The sequence below is a fragment of the Lygodium microphyllum genome, chromosome 27 (genome assembly GCF_053477565.2).
Source record: "Lygodium microphyllum isolate KBCC chromosome 27, Lygodium_microphyllum_v1.1.10, whole genome shotgun sequence".
Classification (NCBI taxonomy): Eukaryota; Viridiplantae; Streptophyta; class Polypodiopsida; order Schizaeales; family Lygodiaceae; genus Lygodium; species Lygodium microphyllum.
This window is the reverse complement of record NC_141161.1, coordinates 101643797-101663224: the sequence shown is the minus strand read 5'-3', so window position 1 is coordinate 101663224 and position 19428 is coordinate 101643797.

Here is a 19428-nt window from a genome sequence, read left to right as displayed (position 1 = left end):
GCATGGGTGCACGATTATGATATTTGTATTTGGACATTGTATTGGGTATGCCTAACTTCTTGGGCGCCCGCCCATTAGCTTTATTTCTATTTGGCACTAAAGCAAACTCAAAAGCCAAAAGTGTGCTATTTTGTAATTTGGGCTATTATTTGAGCTTGAAGATGATTAATACATAAAATACATGCTTTGTGGAGCGCTCACACAAGGCATGGGGAGAGATTGCACCCAATTGGTCTCTTGTTCATGTCGTGCATGCTTTCTACATTGAGGTTTGTGCAAAAAGTTGAGTTCTTTTGTTCTTGGGGACCTTCTGACGCTCACTACGTGCGCTTACGACATCCGATCTGTGCACCAAAGCATACCTTGGAATGTGGTCTCTGGTCCATGTTCATATGCAAATCTCTTCATCCTCATAAACATGAGTCCAACATCAAGTTTTTTCATGATTCATGTGGGTGGGTGTTTGAAACATGCTATGGCACAGATAACTAAACCCACCTACTTCATGTCTCCAACTCTCACCACTTGTCAATTGAGTGATGATATCCCTATTCTTGAGCTTCATGATATCCAACTCTAAGCTTTAATGTACTCTAATATCACATAGCCTTAGTTTCACTGTAATAATCACAACTCTAAGGAATAAACACACTATTCATGGAGAAGAACCTTGCCAGAGCACTATCCTAGCAAACCAAAATTATTGTTCTAAGACCATTCAATTCCTTTCTACCTTTGGGGCATGAAACCACTATGTCTTTCTTTGTGGCCAAGTACACGAGTCAACTCTATGTCCATAGTCCCAACCAAGACTCCTAGAAAAGTCCTCACATAGTTACCCGACCCCTAATCCAATAAAGCATCCATGCTTATTGGTCAAAAGAGCCTTGGCATGCCCAAAAGCATGTCTTTCATTCCTCTTTAACTTTGCCTCCATAATCTTTATGATTTCTAAGATCATTTACTTATATTTCTTTAACTTGAAGCCATCCACTCTTCTCTTATGAAGCTACCATCAAGATTAGCCAATATTCTTTACATCTTTAAAAAGTTATTTCTATTTTAGTTCAATGGTCCTTTCTATTTTACTTGACAATGTTAGAAGTCCAATTGATAAAGACCATCAAAGTGCTTCTTAATAACTTTAAAAAGGTTCTTTTCTAGTTCACTTGAAACTTCTTTTGGAAAGTGTTTTTGCCTAGGCTATTGAAGCCCCAAGAGGAACACCAAGAAAACTGGGAATCTACTGCAAGAAAATCTATCTTGTCACACCAACAAGCATGTTCTTCATATTTTAATCAACCACAAAAAGAAAAACAACATCAATCTTCATAAATCTTCATGCAACATCATATAGCAATTCTCCCACAGATTTATCATAACGAATCTTCAACATATTCTTCATATTCTACATAGAAACCATCAAAGAACCACAATGATACAAAGGAAAAATCATCTTTGAATGGAATTCATCACATAGTATTCATCTTTCATCACCTTCATAGTCTTTATAGTTTTTCTCTCATGTAGATACAATGTTTTCTTGTAGAAATTGGATATCTCTTATACTCTATCTCTCTCACATATGCTCTCTCTTAATAGTACATTGGAATATCCAAGAATTACTCCCAATAATCCTCTCTTGGTCATGGATACCCCTCCCAAGAGGTATGTTTGGTATGAAGAGTCACTAGAGCCACTACAATGTCCCTTGGAAGCTCACTACTATCACTACCACTACAATCTTCACTTCAAGTCTTCATCAGCTACTTCTTTTGTTTCTTCAAGCTATTTCAAGCTTGTATACTTCCTCTTCCAAGATTACAAAATAGACGTGCAGTGGGAAGAGGTTTAGAACAAAAGCACGACGAAGCACGACAGTGGAAGAGTAAGTGAAAGAGGAGAATGCCAAGAGAGAGTTGCATTGCTTAACGAGCGCCTACCTTTGAATGAGGTTTACAAGAAGTACATATAGAAGTTGCAAGCAGTCTACCATTCTAGCTTGAGTCAATATTCCACTACAAAGTGGGGAATAAACTTTGAGGATAGTGCCAGGTGCATGTGCACCGAATAAAGGTACATGAGTGGTTATAGTTGCTATGTGGCTACAAGAATGTACAATAAGATGCTTTCTTTTCTTTTCAAGGTGGTTTATGTGTCCGAGATAGTAGGTCAACAAGGACATTATCTTTTCAGAGAACATGCTCACATGTGATGTCTATCTCATCAAAGAATAAAGACCATCTTAATAATCTTTTATTGCCTACTCTGTCGGGGTTTTTTTGGTGAGATAGCCACGCACATGCTGAAGGCTAGTGTGTATGCTAAATTCTTCAAATTCCACAAAAATCCAAAAAGCTTTGATGGCTTTGATTATTCCCAAGATTTCTTTTGTTAGGATGGATAATTTTGTTGATTGAAGGAAAATACACCCAATGCATATCAGAAAATCTAAAGGTCTTTACTATGGGTAGCTACTTTAGGAGGCTTGGACATGTCTTCATAGAGGACATCATGAGGCATCGGTGTAGATGACCAATGGATATCTTGTGGATAGATGTAATGATGGAAGCTTTTGAATTAAGGTTTTGATTTGTTGGAGGACTGCAATATGCAGTGGTTTCCATTGGAACCCATTTTTGCAAAGCAAAGGATATAAATCTTGGGTATATAAGGCCAAATTGGCAGTAGAAGAAGAATACCAATTAAGACACCCCAATAATTGTTGCAGCATCTTCATATTGGGAAATTCATCTAGGAAATTTAACGTATTTTTTGAAACATGTTCTTGTAGCTCCACCATTTCATGATGAATGTTTAGACCTAAAAAATCAACTTGTGTGACAAATAAGATAGACTTAGTGGTGGGCGATAGCACTATGCCCGCTTCTTCCACATCTAACATAAAATGTGTAAGGTGATCCAAATGCTCCTTGATGGTTTGAGAGAAAACAATGATATCATCAATATAGACAAGGCAAAATGAAAACTTGGCAAATAAGGAATTCATCCACCCTTGAAAATAGGTTGGTGCAGTCTTGATGCCAAATGGAAGCATAGTCCATTGGTAGTAAGTTTAATCAAAAGTTGCCAAAATCTTGGTTTGAGATCAAACTTACTAAAAACCTTAGCTTTTTTAATTCTTTTGATCAACACATCCTTTAAGGGAATGGGATGACCATGGGCCAAGAAGATATTAGTGCTTCTTACCCCACTTCTGTTCAAAGTGTTTATTGACATAGAAGGCTTGAGAAGACCACTTTGAGGTAGTTGGTTCAATCAAATTCTTTTGGAGAAGCTCTACTATTTCTACCCTGCACAAGGCAAGGTCTTCCTCCATTCCTTTATAGACAGCCTTGGTAGGGATTGCATTTTCCTTTTAGGGCCAAGCCAAAAGAGAAATTTGCCTTTTTTCCTGAAAGACCAAGGGGTCATCATGCATAAATGTGTGCAGCTTGGTGGTTGCCACTTGAATTTCCTTTTGATATTTCTTCATGTCCTGTTTGACCCATTCTTCAGTTTGTTGGATTTTCTAGGAAGAAGGAGAAGGGATAATAGAGTAGATACTTCTACCAAATCTTTCTAATAGTGGAACCCGGGTCTTTTGTCATTGATAGGAGAAAATAATATGCTTTTGCCAAAAATTATAGGGAGTGAGGTGTTGCAAGATGTCAATGCTAATGAGCAAATCATAGCGCATTTGGGCGCATTAATTGGATTTCAATGGGTAGTTTAATTTCTCCTAAATAAGAAATTCTTTGACTATTTTAGTCAAAGTCAGCCTTTTGTTATTTGAGAGCTCCATAGTAATAGGACTATTGTCTTGTACCAGATCAAGGGCAAAAAGCTCATAAGGAGCTCTGGTAAGGCTCAAACTTGTATCAATTAATGCATCAAGGAAGAACTGGAATTTTCCAGTAGAGCAAAGTTTAACACAGACTGTAATGATAGGTCCACCACCTTCCAGTAGATTCAGTAATGGTATGTTTAGAGCTTGTAGCCTGGATAGGGTTGATAGGATTGATTGGCCTTGAGGAGGAATCCATATTTGGTGATGAAGGAATTGAAGTAGCTAGTTCCCTTAGCACATGAGTGGTGGCTTGAGCAATGTGCTTTTGGGCTCTTATTATGTGCTTTAGGCTTTTGCACAGTGCATGTAACTCCACTTGCATTGCTTGGAATGCACTAACCATTTCAACCATTTCTCCTGTAGTAGATTCTATCATTTTGGTAAGTTCCTCCATAAACTTTTTACTATTTGGGGATTATGAATCTTTTCTAGCTTATGGGGCACATAGATACTGGCTTTCTTCAAAGTGTCACTACCGAGTGTGCCATGACGGAAAGTCATGGGGGTTGGAGAACAACTCAGCTTTGATCTTTTCCTGCTCTTTCTTTGTTTTGGAAGAGGAAGTTTCTGATTCAGATGTAGAAGACTGACTTTTAGATTCTTCTTCTTAAGAGGAAATATTTTTGTGTTTACCTTTGCCTTTACAGGAAGCATGTTTGGAAGTAGGAGTAGGAAAATACTTTTCTTTTCCCTTCATGGAAAAGTGACAGGGGATAGAATGAGTATTTATTGGTTGAATTTTGGATACATAGTCATTAGAGTCAGTTTTGACTTGTTCAGTAGGAGTAGTGTCATTGTCAGAGAACTCTGTAGAATAATCATCTAAAGATATAGACTGTTTCCATTCGCTGAAAGTGGCTATGATGACTGAAGATAATTCAAAGTTAGAAGAAGAAGACTCTATAAGAGTCAAAGATTCAATATCACTGTTTGATATGTAGACTTCTATAGGAGTCAAAGATTCAATATCATTATCTGATATGTAGGCCTCTGTAAGTGGCTGTGCTGACTAAAGAGAATTCAAAGTTAGAGGAAGTAGACTTTGTAGGAGTCAAAGATTCAATATCATTGTCTGATATGTAGGCTTCTATAGAAGACTCAAAATCCCAATCATAAGAGGAATCATAAGAAGTATCTTCATCTTCAGACAAATAATGATGACAACTACTTTAGGTTTTTCTTTATTCTTTGTCTATTTGTGGACATTTGTTGGCGAGATGACCTGTACTTCCACAAATATATCATTTTAGCACTTTCTTGTGAGAAGAAGATTTGTGACCATACCCGTGAGATTGGTATTGCTTTTGGTTGTTGCTATACTCATGCTTGTAAGAATGGCCATGAGATCTTCTGGAATATCTATGAGATTTATGGTGGTGGTGATGTCTGGATGAAGATTTAGAGGTTGATCGGCTTAGAACTATTCCAAGGGGAACAATTACATTTCTCACACCCAAATTCCTTGTAGTATTTTCTATCATGCTTGCAAACTTCAGAGGGGATTTTTTGTTGTAAAGAGATTAGATTCTGTCGATGGCGATACCTCTTTTATTGTTTGTTCTATGGTTTGTATTATATGGCCAACATTGTCATCGATGTCACACTTCTATTGCATTTTCTACTTTTGTAGAAGAAAGGAATAGGCTAGACTAAATGCTCTTTTATGGATGCATCATGGGCACCCATGCTTTCATACAACAAATCCTGCATGTAGATTAGATAATCTTTATATTGGTAGGGATAACACAGTTTAGCTTTAAAGAAAGCTTCTCGGACTTCAACCACATCATTTAATTTGTTTCCCACAAGTTTGCCTGACAGTAACTCAAAGAAAAAAGTCACCAGATTTGGTTGTTAAGAAATTTATAACTTGATTTGGGGATGAATAGCTCATAAACAAAAAGAAAATAGATCAAAATAGAGGCAAAACAAACCCTATCAGAACCAAATGGACACATTACAGAACTTATTAGAACATCATATCTCAACCAAAAATCATCACGATCTTCTCAAACATACTCAACCTATCCCAGCACACTCCAAAATACTTCCAAACTCAACAAAAATCAATCAATTCATAAAAAAATCAACCATTTAGCTCACAAAAACAACAAAAAACCAGCCCAAAAAACAAGTAAATTAAGCCCTCAACATATCCTCACACTTAATCAGGGAGAGTCCTTGCGACCTTGGAATAAGAAAGAATACTAAGCCCAAAAACTAGCTCAACACTACTTTCTAAACCTTTGATCAATCAATCAGTATCCATGACCCAACCTCAAGTCTATTAATCTCCAAAATAGCTTGGATCTATCAAACAGATTCATGAAAAGAAAACACCTTAAAGCATAAACCCATCCTTAGTTTTCAAAATAGAACCAAAGAAATTAGTAAAGATATAAGAGGTTCTTCCATTCCTTCACAAGTGTTCAAAACTTTAGCAATCCATACATCAACATCTTCAAATCTTTTCCACTTTCTTGAACCATATCACTAGATAAACACAAATCAAACATACCCACACAGTAACACATAACACAGAAAAATCTGAATGAAACCCTAGTAAGGGAGAATGAAAAGAGATTCCATTAAAGCTCAATATACTAATTTCATATTGAAAGAAATCATCAATGAAAATGTTCTCTTTTAAAGGCTTGATGATTTCGAAACCTATCCATGGAAATGGATTCATCCACAAATATCTTAGGCAAATTTTGGAAGAATTGCAAACATGACATCCTCTCCACAAGGACAAGATATCTGCTTGGAAGACAAAGAGCATGGAAATACCAAGATATCCAATTGACGGGGCTCAACATCCACAGTGACATTCATATACAACTTTGCTACTTGCTTCTGATCATTATGAGAATGTCGATGCATGTATACTAGATACAAAGCAAAATGAGTAGTTAATTTAACTAAAGGATCAGTAGATTTGATAATAGATATGGGCAAATTGCAAATAATTTTGATAAGCTTGGATAGGAGTCTCCCAATCCCCTAAAATTATAGGCCAATTGATGTGAGGTCTTGTCAATGAATTAGTTTGACTCCACCCTCTTCGTCTTTGTAGTTGCAAATCAAAAACAGAGTGGCTACTAACCAACTAAGGGGGGCTAAAAATAAAAGATGTAGATGGAGGAAGAGGAACAAGTATCAAGTGATGAAAGGATGGATAGGAAAAATCATAAAAAGAAGAAAGGGTTAAAGATGGAGATTCAGGTAATTTAACTAAATCGGATAAGAAAGAGGTTAGGAAATACGCTGGAAAAGTGAAAAGAAGTGTAATAGATGGTGGAGGACAAGGAGTGGGAGAAAAAACACGATCCACAATGAATGGGCAATGAGTAAAGATATAAATTTGAGGGGCACCTTGTGGTTGGAAAAGAAGAGGAGAAATAACACGGGGATTCATTTGAAGTATAGATAGATAAGAATCTAATCTGTGGACCATCTATTGATAATAAGGAAGGGAAGGCACCATTGGATGTAGAACAAAGTAGCGATTATAAGCTTCAAAGAAGGAGATATCAAAAGGGGATTGTTTAGAAACATGGGCTAAAAGATCTTCCCTTAGTTGGTTAGTAGTTTTAATCGTGCAGGAGCTTTCAATTGTCTTTGATTCAATACCACAGACTCTATTATGGAATATTAAGAAACCTCAGGACATGCATCCACTTTGGAAGAATAAGCTTCAAAAATCTCATCCATCTGTAACTCCAAGTATCTAATATAAATAACATATTGCAAGATGATGTCCCCCACATACTAAGATATATCCTCATCATCGTGAATTGGAAGATCGCCTCTAAGATACATATAAGACATCAATATGGTGCCTGGTATAATTGAATCCATAAAAACCATTTGAACAACTTATGTTAGGAGATTTGAGGATCAAGGACCACTCCATCCATCCTTGGGAGGATACAAATCCATAGTGGACAACTTCATGTAAAAGGCCACCTTTTGTTGTTGATAGTGTAGAAAGAAGGATTGATTTGATAAGATGTATTCCATAAATTGCTCCAAACAAGACCACAAAAGAACCATTCTAGATTGAAGTTTTTCCACCTTAGCTTGCAACAAAAGACACAAGGTTGCATTACATTGGAGAGAAGCCAAGTTCATAGCTAATAAAGATAGTATTGATGGTACATTAGGACTTGGAGAAATGGAGGGTAGCTAAGCCAATTGTTCTTTTAACTCCTAAATCTTGGTATTCTAATGCTCAACTATACAATTTGTTGATTGTAACTCCAATGTTTGGGCAACAATTAAAGCTTTAAGCTCTTAGATCTCTTGAAAAAGATGATCCTTATCCTAATTGAAAGTAGCTATTTGAGCCTATGCTTCAGTCAATTGAGCATGCAAAGAGGAGATTTCCACTTTCTAGGCTTCTAGCATTCTAGTCTATGACTCCATTTGTTTGAAAATATTGAAAAGAGTTTCCTTAGCTGAGATAAGATCAATGTTAGCCTTATGTAACTCCTCCTTGGAGTGTTGCATCCCCTCATGGAAAGAAGAGTATAATTGTTGAACAGAAGTTGTAACTGATATTGCCACAGAACTATGAATGTCCTTACACAAGAGAGGAATGGTGTCTCTTGCCACCACATGATGTAGAGAAGGAATTGGTATGTCCAAACTACCATCTTTCTATGCCGTGAATAAATTTGGAGATGTGAGACATGCAGGAAGGGTACTGCTTGATGTAGTAGGGATCGACACTAGAGGAACAAAAGTAGGAACTATTTCTACTTTAAGTGCTTCCTCTGAATGACCAAAGGAGGAGGGGAGTCATGATCTTCAGGGATAGGTTTAGAATCTTCAATAAAAGGGGGGGAGACATTGGAGGATTTTGAGGAGGTGGTGGAATTTCTTTTGAAGGGACAGATAATGTTAGAAAGACATACAAGTAGGAACCATATGTGACATTAGTCACATTACCCCTAGTCACCCTGATAAAGTGTTGATCCATTTTGCCAAGGAGATAGGAACTCTCAATGGTCATGCCTTTGAGCACCATTCTAGAAGTAATGAATAATTCCTTGGACATATAATTAGATGGCGTCTTGGCAGGCATAAACCTATCCTGAAGGACCGGACACAACTGTTTCCAAAAAGAATCACAAATCATGGAGACACAAACTTCGAATGTAGTGATGACCCGTTTAGCATCCAATAAGTCCTTGGTTTGTCATTGTAAGAGCTTCAGAGAATATCAACATTGGAAAAGAGTTGGCGGGCTACTGGAAAGGGTTCCCCATGATAGGGAAGAGACAAAGCCTTCCCCAATCCTCAAGGTGTCATCAAAACAGTGATACCACCAACAGAGTGATATTATTTGCTGTAAGAGGTTAAAAACTCATCACATAGGGTAGGCTTATCAGGAATGAGTAGCAATGACAGAGCCACAGAATGGGATAGGCCGAGCTTAGTAATAAGGTCCGATTCCAACAATTAAGAATAATCCCAACTTAGCAATGGAACATATTAGACTAGGGGAGGAGTTTGAGGTGCCATTTAGATAAAAAACAAAACACACAGCACACAAAGAGACACAAAGGAGGCCTACAAAATAGAAAAATAAAAAAACAAATAAGATCTTGAAACAAAGGATTAGTTCGTTCCACAACACAGAAGACCACCCCAAGCAAACCACATCCTAGAAATAATTCGCCATGACCTACCCACACATGCAATCGATAGCTTCCTGAAATACAAAAAAATAGGCATCTTGATCCCCATATCAAGCAAGAAAATAAAAAGAAATATACACACCATAGCCTAAACTACATTATCGTGACCATCAAAGCAGAAGAGATACCACAAACTACACCACTCTTGACACAACAGACTAAAACCTATCAATATGGATTGAGTATTGGACTACGTCACCTTCATTCCCACGCATAACGTTCATTGATTAAGATCTGCAATGACGATGAATTTAGATCTAATGGTAGGTAAATTTTACCAATTATTATCAATGGGTGATTTTTTATTAGATGATCAACCTTAACAATAAAATCATGGTTTATTTTATCCTTTAAGAAAAAATATTATGTGTTTACATTGCATTAAATGAACCCGGACTTCGAATCAAAATCCATGGGTCTCTAAATGCATATTCATTTTTTTAATGATTATTGTGTGTGGAGCACTTTTTTTTTGCCAACGTGTGTAAGAGTGATGGTTGGGTTATTTTATTACAAATAAAAAATGTTCATGTTTAGTGCATAAAGCGCATGCAATGTGAACAATGTGTTTATTTTATTTTAGTTAATTTGATGCGTGTTGAGCGTAGATATGCATGACAAAGTGATCACTCGGTCCCTTTTAGCAATTTAAAGTGGTTTGTTGTGCATCAAATAGAAAATAAAAATTTGGAAACCTGTAGGGTGTATGAATGTACCCTAATCTGAATGAGCATACGAAAATCGATTGGTGGAGAGAAAACCATAGCCTCAAAATAATCCAAAAGATAATCCCACCAAGTTGAAAATTTACAACATGAGGGGAAAATACTAAAAACACCACATGTACTTTTTTTATATTTTTGGATTTTTAGAGATATTTTTCTAATTTTTATTTGATGTAATGGGTTATTGGATTTTATGTTTATGGAAATAGCAATAAAAAGATTGCAAATGAGTCATGTAATTTTTTTAGATTTTTTTTCAAAATTTCAAGAAAATTTTCAACTATTTTTCTGAATTTGTAGGAACCCATGTGATAGGGGGCCTCTCAAGGGGTTGGAGTCAGTTTTAGTGGCAAGTGGCAATGGTGCAGAAACCAGGGGGAATGGGGGACTTGTAAGGGGAGGCAAGTGCATGTTGGGGGGTGTGGGGAGAAACAGGGGCTTATCGGGGGGGAAAGGGGGCAAAGGGGAGGGTGGCAAAAGGGTGGGGGTGAAGGGGGGGCTATGGGGGGTTGGGATGGTGGGTCAGTTGCGGGGAAGGAGGAGAAAGCATTGTGGGAGTGGGGCAAGAGGCTGCAAGGAGGCAATTGTGGGCGGGCAGCGACTAGGCGGAAGGCAACGAGGAGACAGACGCGGGCGCTTCAGGCGCATGGGAGGTGGTAGGAGGGAGGGGAGAAAGAAGAACATGTCGACAAGTGGTGGGAGGGAGGGCACAAGGAGGGAGAGAGGGAGGGTAATGGGGGAGGGAGAGGTGGGAGAGATGGAGGTGGGGGGAGGAAAGATGAGGTGGGAAGAGAGGGGAGGTGCCGAGGGGGGGGGAGAGAGAGAGAGAGAGAGAGAGAGAGAGAGAGAGAGAGAGAGAGAGAGAGAGAGAGAGAGAGAGAGAGAGAGAGAGAAGAAAGAGAGGAGAGGGGGGACACAAATAGGTGGAAGGGTGTGTGTGTGTGTGTGTGTTTTTCTTTCTAAATAAAGAAAATTTTGAAAAAAAAAGTAAACATTTGCTTCCCCCCGTCCACGCACAAGCGCAAGACATGTTAAAAAATTTTGCATCATCAGGAATAAATAGAAAAGGAGGAGGGCATGCACGTCACCACAAGACGGTGGACCTGATTGAATGCAAGTTAAGGCAAAAACTAGGCGTTTGCGCAGGCATGCAGAGGCAACAAGACAAAAAATTCATGGAAAAATTATTTTGAAAAAATCCAGGGGTCTAATTAACTTGCGGCAAAAAGGAAAAGTGGGTTTGGACAATAAGGGAAACAAGATGGACAACACAAACAATATGTCCGGCATGAAAAACCAGCATTCACATGGAAAAACTGCAAAAAAATCACCAAAAAATAGAAACAAATATTAATAATAGAATATTGATTTGTCAAAATGAAGTATAGAAAAAGGCAAAAATGACTAGTTGGATAAGATGGATAGGGCCATCAAATCAAAGTACGGATATGGTGAGAAGCAAGGGCGTTCATATGGAAAAAATAGCAAAACGCATATGAAAAGCAGAATAGAAATTAATTCAAGAAGATATGTCAATCAAAACAGAGTGCAATAAAAAGGAAAATTGTCAAGGGAGAGGAGTTTGACAAGTCTGCTAGGTCGAAACACAATTACGTTATCAAGAGAGCACGATCGTATGGAAAAATATAAAAACTGCGTAGGAGAACATAATAAAAAAGTAATAACACAAAATCCATGTACTAAAATGGAGGGAAGAAAAAAGAAAAAAGAATTGATGGGACAAGCATCTCAAGGCTATCCAAGCAAGACACCGTTCTATTGAGAAGAGAGCATGTTCACATGGAAAAATAACAAAAATCATGTGAGAAAATACCCACAAATATGCAAAAATGAATAACAGCTAATCCGTACATTAGGAAGATAGATTGCAAAAAGAAAAATTATTTGAGAGAAGGGAAAGATCAAGATTATTAAGTCAAACTATAGTTTCGAGGCCAAAAAGATACGTTCACGTGGAAACACATCCAATTCGCATAGAATTCTTTAAAAATTAACAACTAAGGAATCATTGCTCAGAATACAGGATAGTAAAAAGAAAATATGCCAAGTTTAGAAGAAGGAGAGGGAGAGAAGGAGGAGAGAAGAAGAAGGAATGAGGAGAGAGAAGGAGTGGGAGAGAGAAAAGGCAAAATGACAAGGACAGACCTTAGAGACAAGGTAGAACAGGGTGATTGGTCAGGAAGCGAGCCCAACAAGACATAGGGAAGATATCACATTGTTTAAAAATCGTACAATAGTGTGTTCATGAATATATGTAGACAAGACACGTAGGGATGCATCCCCACACTTAAAATTTTAATGTACCATTTAGTAGGGACCAAGCACTTGATCATGATCCGAACCCTTGTATCCCCACACTTAACCGGTTAGTAGGGACCAAGCACTTAAAATTTTTATGTATCGATTAGTAGGGACCAAGCACTTGATCATGATCCGAACCCTTGCATCCCCACACTTAACACACACTCAAGGGTTGTTGATGAAGATTGGCTTTGGTTTATTGTCGATGATGTCAAATAGTATCAGTTGATGAAAAGGCACACTTAGGGAGATAGCCAATAGATCATGAACTTGAATTGCATGTAGAAGAGGTCATTTTCTCTACTGTAAGGGTTAGATGTAGGTGTCGAAGCACAGGACACAATGCACCAAGGGAGGTGGCTTCAGAACTTCATCTTGGGGGATGTCCACTACGGAGTCAACTACTTTGGACTATGGGGTGTTGCCACCTTTCCACAGCCAGCTTCCCATCCAAGGGTATTTGCCACCTTTTCTTGGAACGAGGCCTATTATGATAGGGAATTTCTTTCTTTTTTCCCATAACACTTTTTTATTAATCTTTTACTTTTCTATTTATTTTTTTCTTTCCCTTTATTTTTTTCTTTACCCTTTTCTCGAGGGTGTTTTCACATTTTCTCAAAGAGTAGGTCGGCATGACATGGAGGACCAAAGTCCTTTTCTCTCATGACCTTTTGTTTTTCTTTTTTTTTTCCTTTTTTTTCTTTAGGTAAATGGCATAACACTATAGATTAGAACCAATCTCACCACATTGGTTGGATTGAATAGAAGGGTAACCGAACAGAGGCAAGAGGTGGAGGTGAGGGGCTAAAAGAATGAGGCCACATCATTAGAATGAGAATGATGGATTTTAGCAATAGCATGAGAAGTAGTAAGGAGCAATGCCCAAAAGGGAGAGGAACTGTTAGCTGCCAAGTTAAGATCCCTAGGGAGGATAATATGTCTTCAGATGATGCCCATTTAATTACGAAGGGATTATTAGAGACGTCAACATCTCACACTTGGAAAAAGCCATTAGGGTTTACAATCAGTACCTTGAAGGGGCCGATCCAACATTGTTGGAGCTTCCCTAGAAACTTGCCAAAGTGTGAGTCATTGGCAAGGACTAGGCCACCTCCTTGAATTCTTTATGCTTATGGAAGCTGCCATGGTAAGCCTTTGATCGAGCCTTTATAGCTTCCATAAACTATAAGGCCATGTGTCATATTTCGTCCAAACATTCTAAGTGTAGGAGGGGAATTGTAGGGACTTAGCATCTCCCAAGCACTCGAAGATAGCCACTCGCAGAGAGAGTAGTTCTAACTCGACAAGGAAGATGACTTCTATGCCATACACTAGCTACAAAGATGTTGTAGCAACCTTATAAGAGGTTTTGTATGCCTAAAGAGCCTCTGTAAATCGATTGTCCCAATCGCAACAATGTGCAACAATTGTCCTTGTCAGGATCAAACAAATGATGGGATTGGTAACTTTGACTTAGTTGTTGGCTCTGGGATAGTAGGGCGTGGGCTTGTGATGGTGGATCTTGTAAAGCTCTATCAGCTCTTTCATAATCTTGTTCAGGAAGTGAGTGCCTTCGTGTCTAAGGGATTACTAAAGCATGGGGACTTGGCTGGCCCTTTGGGATTGAAAAAATGGTATCATCGTGGTTTCAGATTTTATGGGAGGGTTAATTATCTCTTGACTTGAGGACTCATTTTCTGAGGATGCCTCTAGGAATGTTACATAACAAGAACCATCTAAGTTATGCTTGGATTGCAAGACTAGTGTTTGTTGGTAAGGTAAATCATCATCATCCTTTCTTGAGAAGGGTAAATTAGGATGATAAGAGCCACTGCTAAAGAAGGGCTTATTTTTCTTAATTTTTTTCCTATAGAGGTTTTGCATATGATGCAATTCATTTACCAGCCCAAAGTGTACCAGAGTCATTTGGTCCAACAACATAGGATCTTCAACTTTAAACGCTTTTGGGAGTTCCTCCTCATTAGTATTATCTTCAGGTTGTTGAATAGATTCCTCCATCTCCCTTCTGTAATCTTCATCTTAACTTTCATCACGGTCCTCTTTAGATGCTGACTTTGCCTCTCTAAAGGCTTTGTAGGAGAAAAATAGACTATCTATTGTATCTTTTGCTTCTACTTCTGCCTCTGGCTCTGTTTTTGCATTGGCTTTTGTTTCTATCTCTGGCTTTGTGTAGGGGCCCTGTAATAGGGAGAATAGTACATCTATGCTTCTACCTCATTTTAGAATTCATTTTTTGGACTGACAAAAGATACTCACCCATTGACAAAGCCTTTGCTTCTTTTGGAAGTTGGCTGCGACAGTGCCCACTCTTAGGGATTGTGACTCTATTTTCTTGGAAAAGATATTTTTGATAGCTTCTACTCTACTGATGTACCATTTGTAACTTTGTTGGAGGATTTTGTGTTATGACTTCAATATAGGTGGGTCCATTACCTTTTTGTGAGCTATACAACTTTATTACTACCTTGTTGGGTCCTCTTCCTAGGGTCAGGGCCCCCTTAAACCAATCCATGCATGCTCTTGCTTCAAACAATCATAGTCTTCCCAGTAGCAGAGGATATTAGGTCTCATAGGAATTTGGTTTCACCACCAGATAGGTCCATCCAATAGTCTCATCCTATGAGATTTGTTGTAACATATGGGAAAATGCCCAAAGGCTTAATTCTGCTATGGTTTGCTAGTCTAATAAGCCATTGTGTAGACTACATGCCTTATAGGCCTAAATCCTTCATTATCACATCCATCATTATGTTCACTAGTAAGCCGCCATCAATCAATGCATTTGCAATAAAACATCCCTCAATCCAAATGCCAATATCTGGGGTATTGAGATCCAGGAGGAAGGAGTTAGCCACATCCACTTCTTTCACAAGCTTTGGGGCTTTATTAGACTTAGTGGCAGTTGTGGGGGAAATCCTTAGGCCACATCTTCTTGTTCGTATGCTTTTAAATTTCTTTCGCTGGAGGTGGGGGATAGTATAAGCAATAACTATCAGACTGTTAGGCTTGGTTTGAAGATATCTAGGTCTTTGACCAAGTCATACCCTTTATAGGGTCCATGGGCTTCTCTAACCGGCTAGAAAATGGAAAAATACCGACTTTCATCTTTCCTTTGTCTTCTAGCAGTGGTCGGCATTAAGGTAAGCTCACTACACTCATAGGATCGACGGCGCGTCGGCTAGGTGAGAGATAGCCATTAGAGCTCGCTTGAAACGCTTGAAGCAATAAGCGGTCTGTGGGTCTTGGCGGTTGAGCGTGAGCTCCCACTACAACTGCCGACATGTAGGGTTGCATTTGTGTGAACCTCAACAAAGATGAACAGCTTCACGATCTTTAAATCCTCCATCCACTTGATTCTCTTCAAGTTGGTCTGAAGGTACGCAAGTCTGTGGACTGCTATGTAATAAATTCCTGAATCACCGGTCCATCTCCGTTCCACGTACAGGGTGAAGGATTGTAGATACGGTCTAGAATATTCATCATGCCTAGCCTCCATCAATAATCCGAAGCACACATCGTAGTCATAAACATAACCTGGAACACCAAGAATTTATTCCATGCTTCTTGACTCTACAGGCCAGCATCCATAAGTATGTAAGGAAATGTTCTTAACGGCAACATTGCTCTATTTTTCCTCATTAAGTTTCATTGTAAATATTAGGTCCCGTTGGTTCGCTCTGATACCAACTGTAACATGTCTCCCTGTCCACTTATAGGACACGTCTTAGCAGCCCATCGGGAAGAGAGTCTAGAAAGCGCCGCCCGGCACACAAGGAATGTCATGGGGTTTGCGATCTAGGTCTTCCCGAGTCTGCCACGAAGCGGAAGCATTCTAACCATTCCCACTTAGGACCGACTTGAATCAGGGTTTTCCTAATGGTCAAGTTCCTAGGAGGTAGCTAGCGTCGAGCCCCAAACAAACCACTTTGCATAGAAACATCAGGGTCGAAGCGGATTTATACTGCACTTGATTCAAGGAGAATGGGAAATGAGAGGGATGCAAAGCTCGACCTCTCTACCCGTAAGGCATAGTCCAATTCCGTTCCCCTAAAACATCATAAATTGGGACTCTAGCTCTATAGATTCTAGGTCATTGTTATCTCCTGTCAATTCCTTTGAGAAAAGTTCCCTGCCAATCGGGACCACCTTTCCATAGGACAGACCCAGATTCACATCCACCGCACTTTCCTCAGGTTGCTTTAGTTATCTAATTACCTACCACATTTAGTTTGACAAGCAAAAACAACTTCCTTAATTAAACCAATTAAACACTAGTTCCTTCACGTAACTTAGGCACTGACAAAGAAAAACAATGTCAAGTAAGTTCCTTTTTCAACATTTGATCTTTATTTATCAAAGTCTTTGGAATACATTAAATAACCTACTCAAAGGCTATTCCATCCATCCTTAGGGATCGCTATTCCAAGTTCCACCCGTTGACTAGTATGCGGGCTTCAAGATCCCATCTCGAGTCACGTCGGTCTCTTGTGCAGGATCCGGAGGCAAAGGATTTACGGCCAGAGCCTCCCCTGGCACCCAGGCGTCCTCCTGCTCCAAGTAGCACCCACGGAGAGACCTCTCGCGACGTTCGGTCTATGTACCCGTCGCAGCTAACAACCCCCTTCGATAGGGTCAGGCAGATAGTCAGAGGTAACTGATACTGCCTCTCCCTCCAGGCTTTCAACCTGAAGCATTAGTTATTTTTCATAAATTAGTTCCTTGAGCAAAGAAGTACAAATAGTGCACCTAAGTGTACAATCAAGAGCATTCCAGTGGTTGTTTGTACAGCCAACTGCTAAGGTGTGATTCCTTCTCCCCGAATGTTTCTAGCATTCGATCCTGGATCAATCGCGACTTGGCAAGATCCCAAGGGTTTCGTTAGCTAAGTTGCTTGTTTACCCTCTTTCCTTGGGTTAGGGTTTATACCCTGTTGACCCAAATTGTCAATACCTTAGGTTTCCTTATATTAAGGTCAATAAATCTTGGACAATCTCGTCGCCCTAACTTGGTTGGTCAACTGCTTTCTTAGCAAATTCATAACTCCCCTAGTTTGGCAGATAAGTCCAAGGAAGAGTGATGTAGCAGGATGACTACTCATCCTCTAGAAAATTAGACTTGTACTGCCAAACTTGGTCTAAGGAGTGGCAATACTATTTTGTGATTTAGACACAAGACCATACGATGTTGCAGCTTGTTGCATGAGATAGGTATCAATACCTAACTTGTGGGGATTATATCTCATCACATGGTATTCCTTGGTCAAGAATACCTTTGATCAAGATGTAGGGTTTGGGAGTCCTATTGACCCAATCCAAAACCCTAACCCTACTAAGCCAATAAATGTTTTGGCCCTAGGGTCCTTAAATTTCTTTGCGAAGACCTAGCATTTAGCCAACTGATCCTTAGGGTGAGAACCCTAGATCATTCTTGCACGGCAATTAAATAATCCTAACATTTCGTGGATGTGGGTAGGACCTTTAAGATTGGAAGTATTAAATCGGCATCCCAAGTGTGATAATAGGCAGAATTTTATCATAGCTTAACCCTACCTAGCACATTGAGGTGATCGTCATATGCTAACTAATCATACCTTTATGATTTCTCATGTAAGCTACTCAATTATACGCGAATTACTTAGTTGATCTAACCAACCCATGATTTAAGATGATCTTCCCTTTTAAGGATGCAAATACTTTCTTCTAAATTTGCAAGTACTTTTCCCTAAAAGATGTAAGTAACTACAAGATAGGTGAGATGCATCATTCCATGCAATTTCGAGACCATAAACCTTTTTGCCTTTATGCAACTTAAAGGATCTACAGAGATCTTTATTTTCCTTGCCCTATACTATAATGATTGACATTTAGAGCTAACTCTTATAAACCCTACGTTGATGCAACGAAATCAAAGCTTTAATATTTTTAATGAAGATGCATTCAATCTTTGATAAAAGAACTCCATGCATGAGCGAATGCCATGAGTCCATCATTGATTTAATCCTTGCTTCAGCACTTAACCCAACCTAAAATGTAACTATCATCACATGCAATTTGCAAAGTTCATAAATCCTTTCCATACATTGTGACTATTTGGACATCATTTAATGGACATCTATGATTATCTTGTACATGAGTCACAACTAGGGAATTATTACATAAGTGCATTATGTGTTATATGCCCTATCCTTTGCGCGATGCAACAAGGATGCCTTTGCACAATTTCGTCTTTTTACTTATGTATCATACATTCAAAATTTCAACTACCCTTGATCACGGAAGTGCAAGCAATTGCAAATACTCGACATGCAACTAAAATTTGTGGATCGAATGAGTATATAGATTTCCCAATGCATTTAAACTTCCCTATGAAAATTAAAACATGATTAATGCAACTTTTCCATGCGGATCTATTTTCGAAACCTGGGCATTCATTATCAGGGCATTGTCCACTCTCGTATTTTGGGTGGAAGCTCCTGCGTGCGCTCCTCTCGCCTTTTGCTTAGGAGCCATTGATGCAGTAAATTTCGTCTCAGCAACTCTCCCTTGGTTCACTTATGCGTTTCAAAGTCACTTTGTCTGAGATCTCCTCTTCCGCGCAGGACACAAGCCTTGCAAGATACGGTTTTTTTTTTAAAACCGGGGAGGTAGGGGGTGAACTAGGCCTAGGGAAGCTTCAATAGAAGCTTCCAAGCTTCTGGAAACAGGGAGATGATGCGTGATGGAGATGATTGGAGATGATGATGGAGAGGATGACGATGAGAGAGATGATGATGACGACGACAACGATGATGATGATGATGATGGGG